The sequence below is a fragment of the Hylaeus anthracinus genome, unplaced genomic scaffold (genome assembly GCF_026225885.1).
Source record: "Hylaeus anthracinus isolate JK02 unplaced genomic scaffold, UHH_iyHylAnth1.0_haploid 27361, whole genome shotgun sequence".
Lineage (NCBI taxonomy): Eukaryota > Metazoa > Arthropoda > Insecta > Hymenoptera > Colletidae > Hylaeus > Hylaeus anthracinus.
Window position 1 is genome coordinate 49,843 of NW_026535166.1, and position 23,548 is coordinate 73,390.

Sequence of the window (23,548 nt, forward strand, 5' to 3'; positions counted from 1 at the left end):
ATATACATCGACATATTTATACAAACATGCACTTGGAAACATCAAGCCTGCCATTTAATTGAAATAAATTTCTTCGACAGACACAGAGTATGAATATTTATGGGATAATTATTCTTTTTCTTTAAACGGTTTATAATATTTTTATAACATGTCAAACTTTCAGAAAGTTCCTCCATTCCATTTTAATTTAAATTACAAAACTGTGATTATTACTATAATATTTTCTACTATTCTACTTTCTACTATTCTTAGAGATGCTTCCTACGTTTACCAAGAATTCCAAAGCAAACCAATCGTCAACTGATTCCAAAAGTCCCAGCGAGTTAACGAAGCCCTAAACTGCGATTCTCCGGAGGCTACGCTAGCGGATAACCCATAGCGTGGAAATAGGACGATCGCGTGGGTCCTAGAGAGCAACGGGTCGTTGCATCCGTCCCCGAAAAATCGTGGAACGAGAAGGTACGGCACCGCGGAGACTCTTTTCGCCGAGGTGAGCGCAACGACGGAGGATAGCCGAAGGTGCGCTCGATCGTAGGACGAGGGAGCGTTAGGGAGCGCGATAAAGCTAGGATGAATCCAGCATAAAAGGACCGAGGCACGAAGGTCGATTCGAGGTACTTAGAGGCGCCCGGTTCTCGTTGAACACGATGATGATGTATGGCTCTCAACGATAGAGAATGTTATGGCTCGAGGACTCCGTGATACGACCTCGTTTTCTGCTGGGAGCCCCCGAGGCTTCCTCGGACGACCGTAACGAAAGAAGGAAGGAAACGGGCAGAGGAAGAGGAAGGATACCTAAAGATGGCCGTCGTCTCATAACTCCTCGAACGCTCCCTCCCTTTGGCCAAAGATACAGAGGATACGAAAGAGAATCGCGAATGTGTACGTGAACTGGAACCTGGGTCTGGCCACCGTCGTATACACGTCGACGTCGTATACGCTCAGCGTATCGCACACGTTCCCTCGGAACGCGAATACATACATACACTACCGCTCAAAAGTATCCGGACGCTTGCTTCTCTTCTATAAAACATCGTTTAACATTATACGAATGGCATTTAGAACGCCGATAAAGCAGCCAAGCCTCGCTTTCCTTCTCACTTCATTAAAAAATTTTTGGCATTCAAATTGAAAACATATTTTTATCAAAATGAAACATAGCCTATGTTACTCAGCTTTCTATTGCTGAAAAAATTGTTGAAATCGGTTCGGTAGTTCTGAAGATTAGATCCTTTAAACAGACAGACAAAAATTTTGCAAAAGGGTGTTCTGGGTTTCAACAAGGTGCTGTTATCTATGTAAGAGCTTGAAAGAATTATTTCGAAATCACTGACGCTTCAATTTTATTTATATAGATTGTTCGGTTGTGCGTACGTAATTTTTAATTTAAAACTTTGGGTGCTTCGTGAGAGAGAAATAAAAATCGATTTTTGTCGTTGCTTTAGGTGCTTGAATAACTCTCATGGAATACTAACATGTATCTCGCAAGTGTCCGGATACTTTTGAGCGACAGTGTACGCGAGGGCGTAGAGAAGCATGGATAAAATATATACGGTGTGCCCGTAATCCGTAGATATCAGCTTGTTGTCGCTGCCTTCGTGCTATTGCAAGAGGTTTATCGGATCTCCCTCCGCCTGCGTGGCCACGGTATACACCGGGACGACGTACCAGATTGAGCTAACCGATGATTTCTACTTTATGAAAATTCGTTTGACTAGCGACGAGATTCCAGGGGATTGGCTGGCGTTAAATGACGCCGTTGGAGACGGTGGATTGTTATCGGATTTCTAGGACTCTTTCGCCGATAAACGAGGAATTAGGATACAAGCTTGGGATGCACGCTTAGGGTACACTGCGATTGATAATATAGTCAATTCTCGGCAGTCTCAAATTGCTCGAAGTTGTCGAGATTTCTATCCTGTGTTTACATTTGGCTCAAGTCGTCGAATGTAAAAAAGGACAGAGAGTGAAAACGTCAACGGAGAACCCTCTCCCAGTGGTGGTAATAGTCTTCCACTTATCCAGTCAATTCTGTCTTGCACTTATACAGTATTTAAAAAAAAAAAAATCTCATCTTATTCGTGACAGTTTAGTAACGACTCTTCATTAATAAATTTAGTATTTTATTATTTCGGTATATCCCATTTCCAGTAACCGTAAAGGTATCAAGCATTTCCACGTTCCGTTTTGCGCAACACGAGAGCTGGTGTTTCAATAGAAATAACATTAACCGTGTCGAGCTTCACCTCGGACGAGATATTAAAGTAAACGTACAGGTTGAGGCGATATTAATGGTTATCTGGTACGCCACGTGTCGGATCGCGGAGGAAACTATGTTTTCATAGGTCCGCGAAGAAAGTGCTCTTACAGCTCGTGTTCGACCATCGTATTTCATCCGTGTCCTTCTTTTGCTCCTCCTCTTAAATTGCCTCTTTTTCGTCCTGCAGCCCTTACGCGCCAACGCTCCTCCTCCCCCCATCGGGGTGAAGAGAGACAATCGAATCTCGGCTGTGGACGGTCCTAGAAATTTTTCAGGGAACGATAAAATACTTATCCGACGAATAACATTTTTCTTGCGGAAACGAGGAAACTTACAATTGCCCTCACTCCATCGCCCTACATCCTCTCGACGGATATCCCTACATTCTCTCTTTTAGTTTCTTCGTTGGAAGCCATTTATTGCTGGTGAATGTATTTATCGGTAGACGGGAGATGTTTGAGGAAATTCATATTTTTATAAGTACGGAAGAAGAAATACAACTTAAATGAAAGTACAATATTATTGGTGACACTTTATACAGGTTTGCATTTAAACAGTTTCTTATGCACAATTTAACATTTCTGTTCGTTATAAATCCATAAACATCCCCAGCTTGTTATTAAACTTAAATGAGATTGCAACAATATCGGTGATATTTTATACAGTTCTGCTATTTAAACAGATTCTTATATACACAATTTAACATTTCTATTTTCTATAAATGCATAGACATCTCCGGTTTGTTATGAAACTTAAATGAAAGGGCAACATTATTGGTGATATTTTATACAGTTTTGCTTTTGCACAGATTCTTATGCACAATCCAATACCTTTATTTGCATTTCTATTTCTATAAATTTAAGATAGTATACCATGTAGTGTTAATACATAACAATGGATATACCTTCAACTGAACTTTATTAAAAATTCATCCAACCTTTTCACCATGGATTTCCTTCACTCCCTGTTTAAAAACACCTCCCTTTGCACGCGACGGTTTTAATCAAACCCAAGGAACTCGAAAGATGCAATGAACTCGGCAATACTCCCCGGGACGCAAAAATCACGAGACACGGAAGCGCCTCTAGACCGTGCCCCTGACGTCCGCCACGGCAATAAGACTGTCCTCTAAAGACACGCGATTCTAAGTCGAGCAATATACGAGAGACCCCGGACACCGGTTCCCCGGTCGTGGAACACGTATATGCCCTTACGTGTAAGGAGCAAAAGGCACAAAAGGATTTCCCTTATTTTCTCCCGTATTCCTCTGGGTTGTGTACGCTCCGAGCCAGGTTGCGCGCTGTCCTTCCAATTCCGCGCTCCGTGCCTGGCCGACGAAGAGAAACACACATGCCAGGAATGGTCCGGTGTTGGAGGGAGCGTTCGACGTGTACGGACAACAAAATAAGCGAATAATACGCGGGGGTACGTCCCGAAAGAACGGAATTATACGCGCGCACAGCCCCGACTGTGCCATGCAGCAGCGGGGGTGGAATGGTACGTGGACGCAGGTATAAAATAAGGACAGAGACGAGGGTGGATCGTGAGCGATTGTTCGAAAATGGCAGCGTCGTCCGACCAATCGTGAATAGGGCCAGCTACGGGGCCAAATACTGGCGCGACGCCAAATAAACTCTACCGAAGGCGAGCGTGTATAACGTCGCAGCGCGCACACGCGTTCCCTCGAATGACACGCTCGTATATCAGTCGGTCCGGCGCTAGGTGCGGCCATTAAAATTAAATATTGCCGGGGCTTTCTGGAATCGAGCACGCGTCGCTCGCGTCGCCGATCCTTTACAAGAAATTTCGAATATCGGCCGAGATTTAATTAAACGTCCGAAATTAATAACCCCCTCCCGGCCCCCCTGGGGAATAATGGCAACTGCTCGTTGGGGCCGTTCTCCTTCCTTTTTCCGAATGTAATTTTATTACGGAACCGGCCAAAATTACGCGAAACCCGATTCACCCGAAACGTACCGGTGATATACGAGACTCGATATCGGGGATGTCGATCTTTTTCAAACTGGACTCGGACGATGGATGTTCAAAATGAATTCTATCGATGCCCGAGGAATAACGGTATATTGGATTAAAACGTAACCGAGCGGTGCGAGGAATTACCTTTCGACTCCACTCGAACTTGCGTGGTGTCGAGAATTTCAAAAATGAACGCGATAGAGTTTTTTGTAGAGTTGTCGACATTTAGAGAAACGATGGTGTTGGGATTGCGAACGGGCGGTTTGTAGATATTCGCGTTTTAGAAAATCGTGTATCGCGTAGACGTCATCTAGGATTATTTATCACCTATAAAATGGCGATACATTGATAATGTCAACCTACAGTCGGTCCCATAAACATTTGTAGAATCTGTGTCCATTGAGAAAATTTGTTTAAATTAAATGGTAGGTTTAATGTTTCCAAGTGTATGATTTGTATACGTATGTTTGTATAAATATATGATATTTATATATAAATATGTACATGTATAAGCCTATTCACATACAGGGTGGAAATTATAAAGCGTTCCAGTCGAATATCTTCGAAAATATTGATTATCCGGAAAAATGTTTCGGTTTCCCTCAGTCACCACTAGATTTTCTTTAGGTTTAATTTCTTTGGAACTCGAAGTGCCAATAAAATTATTATCGTTGAGGCAACGGTGACTTGATTCTCAAATCTCAAATTAGAGATCTCATTCGAGAAGTCAATATAATCTCAGCATTCGTGGCAATAGAATGCTAAGAAAGCATCTCGAGTTGCTGGTAGATACCAGAAAAAAGGCCTCGAGTGCAGATGGATAATAAAAAGAGACATTCTTTCCCCAAACGAAGTATAGAAATATTTTTGTCGCATAATTTATCCCGCAAATTAATCGCCCCGCGAGCCCCGTTTGCTTTGGTTACATTCAGCTATGAAACTACCTGGAACAAAGAATAAACGCCACTACCGTGTCCAATCAAATACCAGTTCAAAATAGCGACAGCGTAGGTTAACATTCCACATTACTCGGACGTACGTACTTCCGCACTCCGCTGTTATTATTACTACGCAGCCAGCTTAATTATAATTAAATCACCAAAATTGGCACGTAACCTTTTGTTTTCGAAACCCCGCCGCCTTGATTCTCGCTGGCCTTACGGATACCTCTCTCGGAACGTACAAAATTAACGAATCGCACGGTAATTACAAATTAATTGGCTCGCGTAGAAACGCGCAAAGAATCCATTGAACGCAGCTATGCTCGCTGCCCGCGTTTCCTCCCTTAAGAGCGCGGAAAGAGGGCCCAATAAACGGCGAAACCCTTCTCTGTTCCCTCGTTACCGTGAAACGGCGTCCGTAATTTCGCGAAATTAAGATTTCATTAGAAACCCCCTTCGTTTGACGGGAGGTATCGCGAAAACGGCGACATGTTTCCGCGACCGCGGTACGTTTACCAATCAATTTTCAGTGTATAGATCCGAATTGAGGTTAGCGAGCTGAAACGCAACCCGGTAGTCAAAGCGGCGGAGAACTCGCAAGCGATTCAGTTTCGTTCTTTTCTTTTAACTGAGGCAGTATGAACGTTAGATAGATCTCTTATTGACGCGCTAGAGTTGGCAGAAATATATGTTGACTAATTATAGAATAATGTTTGTTGAGCAAAAATCTTCTTCCTTAAATTTCTGAAATTGTCTGGGATTATTTTGGACAACAACATGCAATTTTCGCAACGTGAGAACTTTCTTCTTCAATTTTTCTGCTATTCTTTCGTTTCTCCTATAATTTTAATACCTTTTACCTACATTCTACTAAAAAATTATAAAAAATTCTATTACACACTTTATAGTAGTCTCGCTCTCGCAGTGAAATAAAATTGTAACGGGTATTTAATATTTAATATTCGGTATGTTTGAACAGGTTGAATATCAAACACATAATCTGCACGAACGCGTAAATATAAGATACGAAGAAAAGTAACTGCGAATCGAACGTACCTGCGTAACTACTATGCGGAAACTGGTCTGAAGTGGTCTCCACACGTTTGTCGGCGCTTGTACCTCGATCCACGGAAACCTCCGCCGAACGCCAGGCCTTTGTCCTGCAAATAAAATCGATTCTCACATTCCCTTCTAACAATCGAATATCGACTACGGCTTTCAAAGTTCTACGTATCCCCGATACAAACACGTAGATTAAATGCGTAGATCAAATCCCAACAAATGCGTAGAATCGACCCATTTAACAGAGAAACCGTGGACGTTATTATTTATTTATCGCTAAAAAGTTAAAGAGCGATCCCCGGTGCTTTTGCGAGCGGTGTACGGCCGATAATAAAACGAATAAAACGACAAACGCCAATCTGAATAAGCGGAAAGTGTGCCCGCTATAAATTCCGATGATCGAACGTAAAGAACGCGAGCAAGTGTAAAGCGTGTATAAAGCACCAAACACAATTTCAGTTCGCACGGGGAACAGATTTATTGGCTCGTTCGATCAATTCCATCCCCCATACGTCTCTATTCATGGTAAAACCTGTCGCGTACATAACGATGAAATGAGATACGAAGAACTCTTCGTACGCATGGAAAATGTCTATAACGCGGTTTTCTACAGGTTGCGGTGTTCCCTCGGGTCGCCATTGCCCATAGAGACCTAGGAAAATGGAATCCATGAAAAATGGAACAGGAGGGACATCATTAACGCTAGTTTTCACCAACACCGGTATCATATATACTAAATTAGTTTTTAACACGTTGACTGCCAGATTGATACTCTTGAACATTTCTACTGTGATCAAACTTTGTTTATAAGTTATTAGAAACTACATGATCAAACATTTATTCGGGTATTTGTGTTTGAAACGTCGTCGAAATTGGAGTATTTCGTTAGAATTCATTTTCTTTGATTTTTATGTGACTTTCAGGATTAATATTTTTAGTTCAATGGAAAGCACTGTCGCCCATATATGGACGACGTGGCGATCAACGTGTCGAATTAAACGCGCTACAGCCACAGTAGCATAGGCTACGCGCTCGGCGGCCGCAGTAGTATGGCGACGCGTTAGTCAGCCGCAGTAGCATAGGCTACGCGCTAGACTATTAGAGTCTACGTAATCAAACGTTTATCGTGGTATTTATTTTTGTAACTTGGAGGAAAAAGGATCCTGCTGCGGAAGATAGTTTTCGCTTGAAATAGCCAGTCGATAAGCTGTTAACAACTTGTCAACTGACTTCTCCAAGCGAAAACTATCTCCCACAGCAGGATCCTTTTTCCTCCAAGTTACAAAAATAAATACCACGACAAACGTTCGATTACGTATATTCCAATATTCTAAATAATGTCAGATTCTAGCTGAAATTTTCAAGAATATTTATCTGGCAATGAACGTGTTAAATGATAAGTTTATTCTCGAAAGCCTCAGGATTCATTTCTCCGTCTAGTACGTGTGAATGTTTCAAATTTGTCCATATTGATGTCGACCGAAGATGGCGTCGGCTATTCCCATATGGCTCTACCGAACGCTTCGCACGAACCAGCGTAATCCAGTCTCAACTTCGAAGCCCGGATCTGGTCACGCGTGTCCGCGAAACAGTTGGGAGCGCAAGTGGTTAACAAAATCGCGCCGCTGGAAACACGGGACACGTGCACGCTTTGAGAAACGGTTCGGAATAGCGGCCAGGGTATTACACGCGCTCGATGAATGTCGGATAGAACCGATGGCGCGAGACCGGGGACGGGACAGGAAGGGAATAGGATAAACGAACATGGAGATACCGTACGATTGGACGACGATATCCAGTATGATTCCCGGAATGGCCCTCTATTTCTCTCCCGACCTACCATCCGCGTCCCTGATAGCGTACACGCGACCAGCATCGCCTCCGGATAGCAACGGAAACGCGTCCCGCGGACAGAAATAAGATTGGACCGGCGCTACAAGTTTCCTCCTCGCGCGATTGAATCGTGAAACGTATACGTCAAAAACGTTCCACGAAATTGATCATCGGGGATCGCGTATTCGTGGCCGGCATCGAGAAGGATGTTCGTGGTCCGTGCCATATTGAAATCGAGAGAGGAGAAAGGCTCGAGGAAGCTGCAGTTTGAACGAGAAACGTTGGCGAAATACGAGAATCGATTGCACGGAGGTCCAGGTGGGCCAAGAAAATTTCGGGTTAACGCGTTGATCGCCACGTCAGCCAGAAATGGATGACAGAAATTTTCATTGAGGAACTAAAAGAATTAATTCGGTTGAGTTTAAGAAAATTGGGAAACCTCGGGCTGATTTTTTTATCATGGGTAGCCCTTCACCCTGACGATTTCAACGGTGGTCATCTCGACCCTTAACTAACTCCCTCTCCGTATGGGTCAAAACCTGAAATGGTTCATAAAGTGTTTCTTACACCGATCTCGGTGAATACATTATTTTTAACTTTTTCACAAATCTACTCAGATAGTATTTCCGTGTAGACACTGCGTACATTAACTGTACTCAATATTGCTGCCCTCGCCGAAAACTACCACTATTATTTCTGCTTGCCATCGATGCATAAACATCTGCGCCCAAACTACGCCAAACAGCTCCCCATGAGTTTCAAAAAAATGATTCGAAGATTCTCAAGAAAAACTGCTGTTTCGCATAAAGAAAGCGAACGACGTCGGCCAATTTCATGGCGGTAGGATAAATTTGTCCAAGCCAGTGCTCGAGACCTGAAGAGGATCCTCTACTTTTGTCCCCGCGGTTTTGACACTGATTGCCCCCACGCGGAATTAACTGCAGCTTCGGCTCGTGCCTCCGCCAGCGAAACTCACAAACGCGAAACAGATCTCGGACTCGATGACCCACAAAATCGCGTAGAGGTTCCGCTCCCCTCTGTAACGAATTATTTCGGAAATTAGTCGGTCGCGTGGAACACGAAAATATGTAAATTCGACGCGGGAATAAGAGTGGGCGATATTAATAGCGCGGTAAACGCTGGTAATAATCTCGTTAGGAAGATGGACGAAGGCACATTGAAATGTCTGTAACGCGGGTTACAATTATTTTCGAGCGTGCTAAGCCACGGTAGTTTATCGACGGTATTTTTCACCGGTGTGCCGGTGGGCTCGCAGCTGACGCTGACCTGCATAAATATGTTAAAACGACGGGTCGGCGGAACTGCCACCGGGGCTAAATTAAAATCGAGTTTCCATTCATTACGTGGCCCTTATCGTACGCACCCGCTCGCACTTCGCATAGAACGAAGCGTAACCTGTTCATCGCCGTGCCCTGACGGGCAGAAACTGATTTTTTTTTTTTTTTTTTTTTAATTAATTTCTCGTATCTTTTAATTTGAACTCTCTTCAAAAAAACATAGAGGGCATGAATACTTATGGGACTATACAGTGTGTCCTAAAGTTAGTGTAAGAACCGAAAATGGGGGTAGCTGAGACTATTCTGAATCGCAATTTCCTTTACAAAATTGTCAGATGGTACTTCGTTTCTGAATTATTAGTAATTCGACATTTTTGCAAAGGAAATAGTGGTTCAGTGGTCTAGCTGAGACGATTCTTACACTACGGTTGTTACACTAAACCTGGACCATCCTGTATATTTTATAACTCCTGTAATTTATATTAACGCAATATAAATATGTACTTTATTTGAATATACTCTACACTTTTCCTTCAAAAAATTCCCAAATACAGTTTACTTTTTAAAATGCAATAGTAGAAAATCCCCTTGACTCTTATCACAGGATCACACTCGTGGCACCTCGTAACCAAGAATTTCTCGCTCGGAACCCTTTCTATCGCCTATCAAAGAAACGATGGTGCCTCCAAACAGCAAGTTTGCGTCAGATTGCGACTGCAGCCGCCAGTCCAGATCTCCGCGAGATACACCAGTGGAGGTAGGGCGAAGAAATTCGAAGAAACGGCAGCCTCCGAATCCGGAACTTTTCTGTCGAGGTGGCCGGGTGTCGAGACACGGACTGTAAGCGATATAGATTATCAAAGTTCGACGCAACTGTTAGCCGCAGAAGCGTCGGAGTTACGGAGGGGGGGGGGGCATCTCTGGTCCCTCATCCCCTAACCACCCGTTCGTATCCGAGTCCCGAGCAATATCCGCGCGGCGACTTCATCCCCGTCACGCGAACTTCATTTCCACGGGGCACGGAGCGAGGGAATATTCGACTGGATCTATTTCTACGGTCAATTTAATGGTGTTCTACGGTGACACAGGCCAACGAAAGTCGCGGTAACCGCGGTCGAGGCTGATTGCATCGGTCCACACGGTAATTGAGATTCCGATAAAGTCAATCGAGCAATTATTGACTATTACACACGGTTAACGTCGGGATCGGTGGAGAGTCGGTCGACGGGAATCCGGTGAGCGATATTTTCAGCCGGGGGGAAGAATTTAGCCTGAGTGCGGAGACTGGGATCAGCCTCTTTTTAACCGACTTCGAAAAGAAGGTCACTCGATTCAACGTGTATATTTTTTTTTTTCTAAGGAAACATGCTCAAAATTTATAAAGAGAGAATCCTGCAGTGGGTATGAAGATATGAAGATATGATCTTTTGGGGCATTAATATCTCTTTGTAAGTGTAAAGCAATTTTGAAGAGGGTACATGCAGCTATCATAGCCTCGATTAAAATTTGTTTTCTTTTTAAAAGATACGAATACTTGTCTTAATCCAAAACAAAGTGTAAACTCACAGTGCAACTATTGAAGTCACCAAGTATATTTTTTAATGAAACAAAACTGATTAAAACGAACACAAAATGTATCACAATGAGCAGTGGGAAGTATATCAATTTTATTATTGAACAAATGGACCCTCGATGGGGGCGCGAATCGCTGGAAATAACTTTATACTGCGGCGTAATAGGGCTGGAATTCATACCGCGCTAGCAGTAAAAACGTATTTTTATGCAAGGAATATTAAAGCCCCGGGCGTTGGTGGCAAGATGCGAGTGTACGCTAACCGTCGACAATTTAAAAATATTACTCAACCGAAACAATGCGTGGAACGTAATTGGGCACGATTACAGTAGAGAGGATACTTGAAAGAGAACTATATAAACTTTCACAGGAATGACGAAGCTGCCATAATGGATCAAAAATTCGATCTTTCTTTAACTAACGTACCCTTTAATTAACAATCCCATAAGTATTCGTACCGTTTATGTCAATCTATGAAAATTGTTCAAATTAAATGACGAGTTTGATGTTCCCAAATAAATTGTTCGTTATACATATTAAGAATGTATTTGTTCGTAAAAGTGATACTGTATATATTTTTATACATTTTTCTACATACAACTAAACGTGATTTAATACCCTAATCGAATTAAAAACGTAGACACAGGCCATGTGAGGCATTGTGGATACTCGACAATAATTAAAACGTTAACGTACACTGTTTGTCCCTGACTGTGTCGGTCCAGGTTCGTCGCTGATTCCATGCAGGTGGAAATGATGTTCGAATCACCTTTCGCGATATAATGAAGCACTGTGGTGGAGTGAAAGGGGGAAGGGGGTAGGAGGAACGTTATTTAACGAGATCAGAAGAATCGAGCGATTTATCAGAATTCATCTTCTCGGGAAAGCTAACTCGATTCTACGAGGGATAAAAGGTCCCGGGGCCCCATCCGTAAAAGCGGAAACGGATATGGGAGGATATCGCATAGTTTACACAGCGATAAAAACCCCCATAAAAAGAACCGTATATTTCAGGCCGCCTCGCAGCCGGAACGCCATGACTTTATAGGCGACGAAAAGAATGAGCAGCGTGTACGACTATACGCTGGTACGTTCGCGCCCTTCGAGACGCATCATCCCTTGCCGTTTGTCGTTTTCAATTGGGAACTTTCCCCCGGCGTGTTTCCTGGCGCGAAACTTTCGAACAGGTACTCGAACGAGACGCGGCGGGCACGAAAAATTACAAGTACCCGTTTGCTTGTTACCTTAATTAAAACATAAATCAAAATAAACGGAGGGGTCGTTCGAGCGAATTATATTCGAACGTTGCGGCCTGGGTTGTGTGGCTTGGGTTGTTATGGTGGAATGTTGATGCTACGGAAACATGTATTCTTGTGATATCGATAGTTATTTATCATTCATTCAGCTCATTGTAAATTTGCGCAGTAGATGGAAAAAGGCTGTCGATAGCGAGGGCGATTATATAATTGATTAAAAAAATAGTAATTTATTGAGAATGTACTTGTTTGAATTTAACGCAAGAGAATTGACGTTACTTCTCGGTACCCCTAAGACACTGTTGGTTCTATAAAACTGTATGTGCATTTTTGAATGCGATAGTCTCGACACTAATGTCTTATAACACCAAACTGATTGCTTGTTATCTTACTTGAACTCGAATAAAAATAAATGGAGTCAAAGGTTGAATTTATCAAATGTTGTAGGTTTGTAGTTTGAATCTTATTAAAGATAAAATAATTATTACGCTGTAAAACTGTACGTGTATTTTTACAGCATCCGTTAGTCTCGACGCAAGTATTTCGTACTACTTAGCATACAATTTTCTTCCCACAAAAATATGTATACGTATAGGAGCAAAATTGTAACGTCAATATCGAACCGGACCGGAAACAAAGAGGTTTAAATAAAGGACTTTTAAACCACGCACACTTTAACGTATTTCCCGGGATTTAAAAATGGCTATCACGGTGAACCGAATTATTGTAATCGAGGAGCTCTCCTGGCCATCGATGAGATATTCCGTAAACTTCCTCCGCCGGAAATAAACTAATTATAATAAAGGTGGACGGTCGAAACCGGTAAGGAGGCGAAATTAGATTATGCAAAACCGGGAAATCAAGCCGAAGGAACGACGGAGAGAGGAGGACAAATAACAATTCGCGAAGACCGGGGACAAAGTATAATTGAAGAAGCTCTTATTAGCATAGGAACGGTACTTTTCCGATCTTTAGAATAGAGTGGCTTTAAAGTTCTCCAAACTCCCGGCGGAATATTTCCTCTTATACGCGAAATTGGACGAAACCGCGAAACAGCCACTTACCGTGGCATCGCCCGGGAACGGAATTACGATAAAATAAATATCGCGAAAGAATGGGCCGCGCGTGTCGCTCGTGACGAGTCGAACTACTTCGAGACGGTATCGCCAAAGAAAACACGAAAAATTCTCCCTCGCCTTTGACCCGTGACCGAACTCCACGGAGGGATATATTAGATTATATCTATTTGCCATCCGAGGCCGCTAACATCGACGAAACGAGAGGATGATATAATGGGACTCGAAGGATACTCTTTTCTTGTGGGTTGAAAAATAAATTCTTATTTTTTTTTCAAAGTTTGCGTCACGTGACTGGCAGTCACTGACTGCAAAAAAGGAATCGTGATAACAGAGAGGGGACCTGAGGTGTTCCAAGGAATTGAGGAATTGGAAAATGTAAACGCCAAATTTCACTCGAAACTCGGAATCTTCGAGGTGTTTCTGGCACTCGATAGCGATTGCCTAAGGACTCGAAGTCATCCTTCTACCAAAAACGATATCTCAGAATTAATTACCCGTTTATCCCTTTTCCATTAAAAAGCTTTCCCACCCTTAAAAAAAAACGCTGCGTTCTCGACAAGCTTGCAACGTCTCCTCGAAAAGGTCTTGTCCATATTAAACGTCCCTTTAATATTGATTGCTGATAACGCGGGCCCGTGTTCGCGGTCGAACGTTTGCAAATGCCCGGCATACTTGCTAACCCATAATAAACGATTCTCCTTTTTCATATCGTGCTCAATATTCGACGATGCTCGCGACGTTCCGTCGGGAATTTTATTGGCGTCATGTTGCCGGAATGCGCTTGCTTCGAAAATGTTAGAAGCGTTCTGTCGCATAGGCACGAGGAAACGGGGAGATATTGGGTCACCGTCCTGCGAACGCCGATACGGAACAATATTTGACGAGGAAGAAGGCTGGCTTGGCGATACGAAAGACCTCTCCCGCGAAACTTCTCCACGATTTCATCTTTATCCCGTATTATGTTTTCACGGCCCCCCTTATCCCATGCCTCCTCGCGTCGTTCCCAAGATTTTGCATTTCCGTATAAACACGCCTCGCAAGGCGAATGCCAAGCACCCGGGGTAAGCGAGAAGGAACGAGCATCGCGAGAGAAGGATCGAGGCACGGTATTTTGGTCCATTCCCGACGAATGGACACCCCGGATCTAATAAAGAAACTTGGAACATTCAGCGGGGAACTCCCCAGCCTCGCATTTTTCCGCCATCGACCGTCTAGCAGGTTTGCGAGCCATATCTCTTCGCCTTCGCAGACGTTCTTCCTCGTCGGCGAGGAGGAACGAGGCGCGAGGCGGCCCCGTGCTTTCTAACAGTCGCTCGAGAAAGAAACAGCTTGGCGTATATGTCCCCGAACGACGTGGGACGGGGTGAAAAAACTCTCGTACAGCAAAGTGCCAAGGTGCACCATCTTGAGAGATCCGACTCCCTATCGAGCACCAGCGTTTTCCACGGTGTCTACATGCGAAGCACTTTGGCGCGATCTGTCGACGGAAATGGGGGGTGATTCTCGAGTAGAAGCGGGGAAGCTCTCGCTCTATATTGCCTCGGAATCACCATGTCAAAAGCGGCGCAAAAATCGGCCAGGAATTTGTCAATCGTCGTTGGAACGATTCGAAGATGAGCATGGAAAAGGACGCGTTGTTTCGTTAACACTTTAACGCATACGTATACGCAGTAAAATGTCGCCAGGACCCGGCGATATTTTTCAAGAATTAATTGAACAAAAACTTTATGTAAATTCACGAAATAATTCAGTATACGCGAACGTACATATAAAACAAACAAAAAAACGACAACAATGATAACTGCTACCGGCATTTACTCCATATTATCATTTGTACGTTGTACAAGGTTTACCTTTGTACCCGTCTTATTTATCGTGTTCAAATAAAGTATAACGTTAACGTTAAAGTATAACGATAACGATCTCGCTTAAAAATTCCCACGAACTTTCAGAATAATCTAACAGAATCTGTTTGAACGAATTCACCAATCTATCATACGCAATTATTTATTGTAATTTGAAGGCCTTCGACATAAATCCTAAAAAAATAAAAAAATCCAACGATTGTCTATAAACACAAGCACGACCGTGAATTTTAACCAGTGTCCAAGTGTCTTCTGTACCTAAAGAACCTTGAAACTCAACATTCTCGAAATCGAAACCCCACGAATATATTTATTAATCGTACATTTTCGATATAGCCTCGCGCGAGGAACAACCCCCTGCCAAAGCATGCACCGCGACGAGCGACACGCCCTGAGCACGGTACATCAAAGTTCGCAATCCTCCCTCGTTTGCCAACCGTTTGATCCGAATTCTCATCGTCGCGGAAACCGTTGAAACGTTTATTAGCAAAGTCAACCACCGAACGACGCAACCTTCACACCGCCGAGTTAATTCCTGATACCGGCGGATCCCTTTCCGGGATCTCACGCTCGCGCGAGCTCGGAGATCGCGTCACGAACTCGTAAATAAGTGCGCGCGAGGTCGGAGTACGTCGACTTCCGGAGGCCCGAGCGGAAGGACGTGCTTTAACCATAAATCCCAGCCCGATATAGAAACAAATATAAGGCCAATACTTTCGGATATTGCAGCACCGAAGTGATTGATGGTCCGAGATATTCAATATCTGCAAAAGTTCGCGGAGCCTGCCCGCACGGCGCCGCTACTCTCCCGTCCTCTCTTCCGTGCTCTCTCTGCTAGCTTTTTTCGCCCTCCTTTCTTTTGCACCGACGCCCCTAAACCTGAGCCATCCTCCTTATCCCGCGCCGCTTCCTCCCGGAACGCACGACTCCGATATCCCGAAGCGAGATGAACTTATCTCACGAAATTCAGCGGCCGCCGCGGTTCCAGCCGCGCTCGAGGGATTCCTGCGGGAGCGGCGAGTCCGAGCGGGAATTGCGGCTTAATCAAAAATATCGAGCCAGGGCGATCTTAATTGCTCTGATCGCCCGGCCCTTATCTGCTAAGAATATGTAAAACGCGGATCGCTGCGAAGGAGACGGAGGGGAAGGGGATTACGTGGGTGGCTGAATCGCCTGTGAAAGAACAGATATAGAGTGAGAGCCAGTGGTGGTCAAAATTTGGCCCGTGTTTGAACGCGAGACCTCTGTTTAACCATTTGCACTCGAGGCCTTCTCTTTTTGTATCTACCAGCAACTCGAGACGCTTCCTTGGCATTCTATTGCCACGAATGCCGAGCTTAGATTAAACTAATTCGAGATTTGAGAATTGGGTCATCTTTATCTCATCGACAATCATTTTAGTGACACTTCGAGTTCCAAAATAATTAAAGCTGAACAAGCATTATTGCTGGTTAATTTACTGCGTCGAACCTAATGGTGACCGAGAGTCACCTTTCGAGTAGAAAGGGTTAAGGAGGGGGATATTGTATCTTATTAACCCTTCGAGTGCCAAGGAGCGATATATCGCTGCTCGATTCGAAATATTTTTGTAAAAAAAAAAGCAAAAAATATTGTTCAAACATTTTCTGGTTAACACTATCGAATTCATCGTCGAAAGCTACATAAAAGTACAAAGTTTCAAGATTTTCAAGATTGCTTTTCTTATTCTCTCGATACCTAGTTAGCTAGTAGCTACTTTTGGCGACAGCGCCCTCCCTTAAATGAGACTAACATTGTCGATTACGAGATGTCTCGTAGTTCAAATTGACTGCAATTAATCAAGGGATAAGTTCACGTTCGAGCGAAGGCGGGACAGCCGGAATGACGCAACGGCCAAAAGGGATCCCCGAATCCCCTTACGATAATTGCGGTAGGCTTTCCGGAACGTAAGTTCAGTCTTTCGAGTCACGATATATCGCATAAAGAAGATCGTAAATTTCCTTTTGAAACAACAAGCTCGATGTCAATATTTTATTATCGAAATAATAATCTAGATAAGCAAAAACGCTTTAAATTTGTCCAGTAGCGAACGGGACAAAAATCCACCTAACCAGGATTCGACCGTCCAGAAATTCACGTCTGTTCCAAACGGACGATTCGGTCCGCCAACAATATCGCTGCATTTCGTCTAAAATCTTTTGCGCGCTCCTGGCGCGAAATGACCGATAAATTAAAAGCGTCGCGAAAGATCGCCGGGCGACGGCGAGAAACGGAAAAGAAAGGAGCAGGAAAAAAGCTAATTTAATATCCCTCTCTTCAAACAGAAATTATCGGATCGCTGGGATGATACATTTTTAATGGCGGATGATTAAACGCGTTCCGCGTAGAGGAAACCGGTATCGCGTCGGTGGGGTTGAAAGGAAGCTAGCATGCGAAGCGTATCGAGATATCGAGACGGATGGAACGTCGGGAACATCGATATCGGCCGACGATTCCGTTTCCAGACTCGAAAATAGCATAATGTGCCGATTTTCCGCTGGAAGGTGCTCGAAGTAATCGCTAAACCTGGAAAAATTCACGTTTCCTCGACCAGTGGAGACCGAACTGTACGTATCAAAAAAAAAAAAGGAGGATGGAGGAGAGGAATAGAAAAAAAATATCTCGCGGGTCTGAAAGTTTCTCTTTGGCCGTGGGGTACGCGGGTGGTCGTAAAAAGTATACGGTCGAAGCTGGAACGGCTGGGAATCGAGGAAAAAACGAAAGAGGGGCGAGAAGAAAAAGCGTCAGAATCGCTGACCGATTCTGCGCGGACTTCGAGGAGATCCTGGGAGCTTGGAATTGTTTTTTTCGGCCGACTGCTGTGTCCTCCGTGGAGCCATTAAAGCGACTTCTGGCCGTGCACGTACACGCGCCAGAAACGGGGACGAGAAAGACGGAGACAGTTGGGGGGGGGGGGGATGAGAAACAGAGGTAAAAAGCGAACGTTCGAGCGAAGGCGGGACAGCCAGAATGACGCAACGGCCGAAAGGGATCCCCGAATCCCCTTACGATGATTGCGGTAGGCTTTCCAGAACGTCCCTCTTCCTTCAGCATCATCGTTTCCCTCGCTTCCCGCCTCTTATCGCGATACCACGACGTCCGTTTTATCCGACGATGATGTCACGCTGCCCCGGACACTTCGGAACCTTCGCGAATAGCCCATTGGATTCCCTGATGCTCTGTGCGCGAGGTATCTGCGCGTGTGCATCCCCAAACCGCTCGTAGATGAGATTCAAAGAGAATTAGTTTCTCGGCGAATCACATACACAAGATTTCATCTATGTTTCACGTGTTGGATGATTCAAATTTAACGTACGTTAACCGATAACCTTCCCAAGTTGTTCTCCCGACTTATTATTATATTATATCATCATATCATTACAAAGGCGATATCGAACAACCGAAAGTTAAACCGAAAATCATCTTTATATTATTTAATTTGCAATTTTCATTTACCGAGGGCAGTTCGTCGTTATTGGTATAATAAACGTTTTTTTTTTTTTTTTTTTTTTTTTTTTTTTTTTTTTTTTTTTTTTTTAAATCTCGACGAAGTTCTAACGGCAGTTGAAAGTAAATTAGATTAATTAATTTCAAATTAATTTCCAAATTTATTATTTCCGCCTCGACGTCCCATCGTTATTGCGACGAACCAAGCATCCACGTGAACGCAACGAGTTAGCGCAACTCTTAAATCAAACAACTAGATTTTAAAGACCTTAATCAACAAAAAAAACCTTGGAAAAAATTATACCACTTTAAACCTGGCTTCGTTTCCATTTCCATCCCTCGAAGTGGAACACTCGTTAACGTAACTGAGACAGGGAGCTCGATTTAACCCCGTCAAGAAATTGGGGAAATATGCGCTTAATCCGATTAAAGGTGCGTCGATGCTAGACTAACTCTCGAAACTATCGCACGGAAGGTCCGCGGAAAAAGTTCCCGGCAAACGGAAAGTTCAACTTACTGTTCCAGACAGCGTAACATTTCAACAACTTCCACGATAAAGCGAAGATAAATACAGAAAGTTCCGAGAAGACGAGCACTGCGATGTGTTTAGATTGGGGAATATTAATTGTTGGGCCATCTTTTAAGTCTTTGCGAATTTAGCTGCGCAAACTTTCCGCTGAATATAAATATACATAAGCATTGTTCCAGCAGATGAAATCGTGGAGTTATTTATTTCAAGAGATTACTCTATTTTTCCTTGGTTTTGTTTTTGTGTGTTTATAGTGCTTAGTAAAAGCTACTTACTTAATATTCGCCCCTATCTATTGCACTTTTCTGATACTTTTTCTTATAAAGACCTCTTTTTGTCTTAATGCCTTATTTTGTCCATTACGTATCTAATGCCCTAAGAGCTTTTCTATACCTTATATTTGTTAACCAGCCCCTAACCCAAACATGAAAAATTGTGGCAAGCGCTCGGGATTCGAACCCGGGCCATCAGCGTGGTAGTCGACTACACTATCCACTGTGCTATTCTCCGCCCCTATTATTCCTTGGTTAATAATACGGATTTTCTTATCGATATTTTTGGAGTTTAAGTTCCCAAAAATATTCCTAAGAAATATTCGCCGAAGGCATAACCGTTTAATTCGAATTTCTGCATGTAACTCGTAAGTAAATTGACCGGAGCAGTTGTAAATTTAATCCTTTGCACTAGAGAGGTGACTCTCAGTCACCATTGGGTTTCACGTAGCTTATCTACAATACCCAAAGTTTTTAGATTCAATGTCTTCGTAGCTCGACGTATCAATAAAATGATTGTCGGTGAGGTAAAAGTGACCTTATTCCAAAATCTCGATAGCTTAGAACTCACAGCAATAGAATGTTAAGAAAAATCTCGAGTTGCTGGTAGATACCAGAAAAAAAGGGTCTCGAGTGCAAACGGTGGACAGAATCTTCTACATACATGTACAAGTAAACATACCAAATTTCCAAAGTGTACGTCAATTACTTCGTCTGCGAAAATCGTCTCAAAACTGAGGAAACTACCCCTCGAGGAAACCCTGTAACAATACGATCTCCCTGTTCGGGGTTTTCAACGATGGACAGAAGGAAACAGCGAACCACCGGTTCCTTTGGTAAACGGTTAATAGAGCAATAACGAGAAGCAGACCATAAGCTGGTACAATATTGCGGAACTGAAACCGAACTTAAACTAAATAGTACGGATTTACAGTTGATCCTCCACTAACAGAGTCCGAAACTGTACTGCAACCGCGGCCGAACTTGCATTGCTACGTTGCATTTAGTTTTCAAGGTTTTGGAATACGAAGTGGGCATCACGGAAACAGGGGAAGGATTAGAAAGTCGTATTTCGAAGTTTCGGGGCTCGAGGGCGCGCGTTTAAGTTACGGTGAAAATAGTTAACTTCTAAATTTTAAGGCGCGCATAGATCGGATACAAACGGTAGATGTGCAAGAAACTGGAGGAAGACAGTAGAAGTATCTACATGTACATATATACATATCTCAACGATTTTAGATACATATACTACTAAACGATACGAACGAGTTCCATAAATTTGCGAAAGCATTGGACAGACACGATTTACTGGTCCAAGTACGAGGATGACATTTACGTAAACAACGAGTAGCTTTAAAAAAATTTTTTAAAAAAATGGACACAGGGTTCTTTATAGTTCTTGTGTTACTATAAAAGTAACAACTCCGATGCTATAATCCATGGAATTCGATGTCGAAAAAAATGATTTCTAAACTTCCACCAGAAAAAAAAAATTGTTCTACACTCCCACAAAGTTACATTTAAACCAGAATTTCCGTGTTCGAGCGGTTCCCCTATAAAATACGCACACGCACCCTATCGTTCTCCCAAAAATGATCAACCTCCCCCAAAAAAGTTCTCTCGTCGTTCCTAAAAACCCGAACATCCGTTTCTCGAGTACACGAAAACCTGTCGGAAAATGGGAAACATCGCGAACGCTTTGATGGAGAAGCCATTTCGTGCTAGCGGTGTCTGTCGAAGGCTAATCCATAAAAATCATACTCGAGGTCGGGTTAGGCGACAATGGGGTCGACGAAACGAAAAGCCAAACGGTGGATTTGGAAAAAAAAACACATACACACACACACACATACAGAGGAAGGGAAGAAATCAGATTATCAGATGCGTAACAAGGCTCGTTTCGGATTCATGGCGCATCGAGCACCCCCGACCGTGCACGGATAACATAGCGGCGTTTTCTGTTGCTAATGGAAAACGTTGTCTGGCTGCCAGTCACTGTCTCGGGCGACCGATCGAACCGACGTAATACGAATTTCCTTTGCCGCGGCACGACCGAATCTGCTTATTCTCGCGAGCGGAATAATGTAACGCCGGTGAAGCGTTGCCTCTCGTGCCATGGAGAGACGGAATATTGCAAAGCTGTTGAATTCGAGCGTCGCTGCTGCGTGCGCTAACTCCGCTTCGCGTTGGCACCGCTTTCGGCCCTTCCGCGCCCTTGTACGCGATTATGCCCGCCGCCGTGGCCGGTGCACACCGATTCCTCTATCGACGTGTCCATCCCCGCGTGGCCGAAACTTGCGACGAGTTTCCGGTTGGAATGGCCTCGGGGGAAGCTTTCCGGGAGCTCGTTTGGCGCGATATTATACAACAAGCGAGGGCTGCGATAAGACAGGTGGCGTTGGCGATCCTCTGTCCTTTGGTTCTAGTCTCAAAGGGTTGAGTCTGCGAGAATCGCGGGTCAACAATTTTCTTGGACGAGTATAGCGAGTTTGGTGTAGGTGATGCTGAACGATGTTGTCTAAGTGTCGCGTCGCTATCCCCCGACGCTTCTTTGAATTGGTCGACGCTGGGACTTTATGCTTGGAGAGGTTCTAACACTGTACGGAACAATCGGGTAAGTATTTTACGAACGTTTCTGTTCGTGCTTATTTTAGATGCACTTTTTGTACTTAATAACTATATAGTGAGTGATTCGCGAGAAACAGAGAAGTTAGTTGTCTCAGTTGGGCTTAAAGATAAAAGAAAATGTTAGAGAAAAAGGTTGTACTGTTTAAGGAGGCAAATATGAGAATATAAACAAATTTGTCGTGTTTTTTTTTTTAGATTGCACCCTATACTTTCAACACTGTAAGATTTTGTAGCTGACGCCAAGACGAGTATAAGGACAAGTATAAGGAGGTTTCACTCCATTGTGTTGGTGATTTACGTTTTCTTTCTTTCTTTTTCATTCCTTCGCATATTTTTTGGGGCCCCCATATATGGAGACCATAGTCACTTGTAGCCCCGAGAACTTTGAATATTTCTACTTCGACTAGGGTTGCGAGTGATTAAACATGGAGACACGGAATTCATTTCTGCACTGAAGAAACATAGTTTCACAACGTTTATTTAAACGTTTTCATTGTATATTTAATGAAGATAAAGTACCCTGGCGTACAATATACTTTTGGCTTTAAATAGCCAACAACATTTTTCCACAGCAATTTTCGTTAAAATCAATATTTAACGAGTTACCGAAGCTTTTATGCAGTTACGTGCTCCGTCCTGTACATGTAAACGATATATATATAAATGGAAAAATTGCCATGGAAAAATGTATCCAAGTATCAACTCCCAAATTAACATATTCGTAATTTCTCACGATCGCTAATTATCTCACACATTGAAAAAGTAATAACTGCACCATCTTCCATGTCGCTAAGGTCCCGACAGTACTCACGCCTGTTCCCTTTCCCCTCCGCGGCATCGAGTGCTCCACTGAACTCCGTAAACATCGAATTCCACTATTCACTCCGTCGTAATTTAGCATCGTGTCAAGGCGTTCCCATTACCCTGTCCCGCGGCAGAGATAGCGCAATTGCGATATCGCAGCTGCGCCACAGCGTCGACAGGGACATCTCGTCGCACACGGGCACGCCTGGGCAATATTGATTCTCCTAATGAACGAATTAATTAATTTTCGAAAACTCGTTGGACCGTTCCGCGGACCCCCGGCAACGGGCTGCGAGTGTCCCCCCAGCCCTCTCGAGCGGTTCGACGAAGCTTCTTAAAACCCACCCCGTCGCCAGACAGCCGATTAGCGAACGAAGCACGGATGAAGTCGTTAACTGGAGTATGTACCTACTCGAATCGACTGGAGAGCGCCGTGGAAAATTGGAGGGAAATGAAAATTGAACCGATACATACGATCGGGTCCTCCCGTCGTCCCGAAATAACGTCTCCCACGGCGACACCCTGTTACGTTTCTATTAAAAAAAAAAAAGAAGAAGAAGAAGAAGAAGAAGAAAATGAGAGGGAAAAAAAGAGGAAAAATGTGATCGTAGAACGAATTTCGCTAGTCGCGCGGCTCGAGAAGGTGTCGAGCCAGCGAAATTGGGGACCGGAACTTGACCTTCTTTCCTTAATAAGTTAACCGCTC

The 23,548-nt window shown here is 43.6% G+C and overlaps 1 long non-coding RNA gene across 1 annotated transcript in view; it reads right to left on the bottom strand.

Moving 5' to 3' along the window:
- LOC128893347 (uncharacterized) overlaps nt 1-23,548 on the bottom strand; it is a 75,274-nt gene that overhangs the window by 46,049 nt on the left and 5,677 nt on the right. The window contains exon 2 of the long non-coding RNA XR_008461312.1: nt 6,235-6,338. This is a non-coding gene — a long non-coding RNA (uncharacterized LOC128893347). The remainder of the gene's footprint in view (nt 1-6,234; nt 6,339-23,548) is intronic.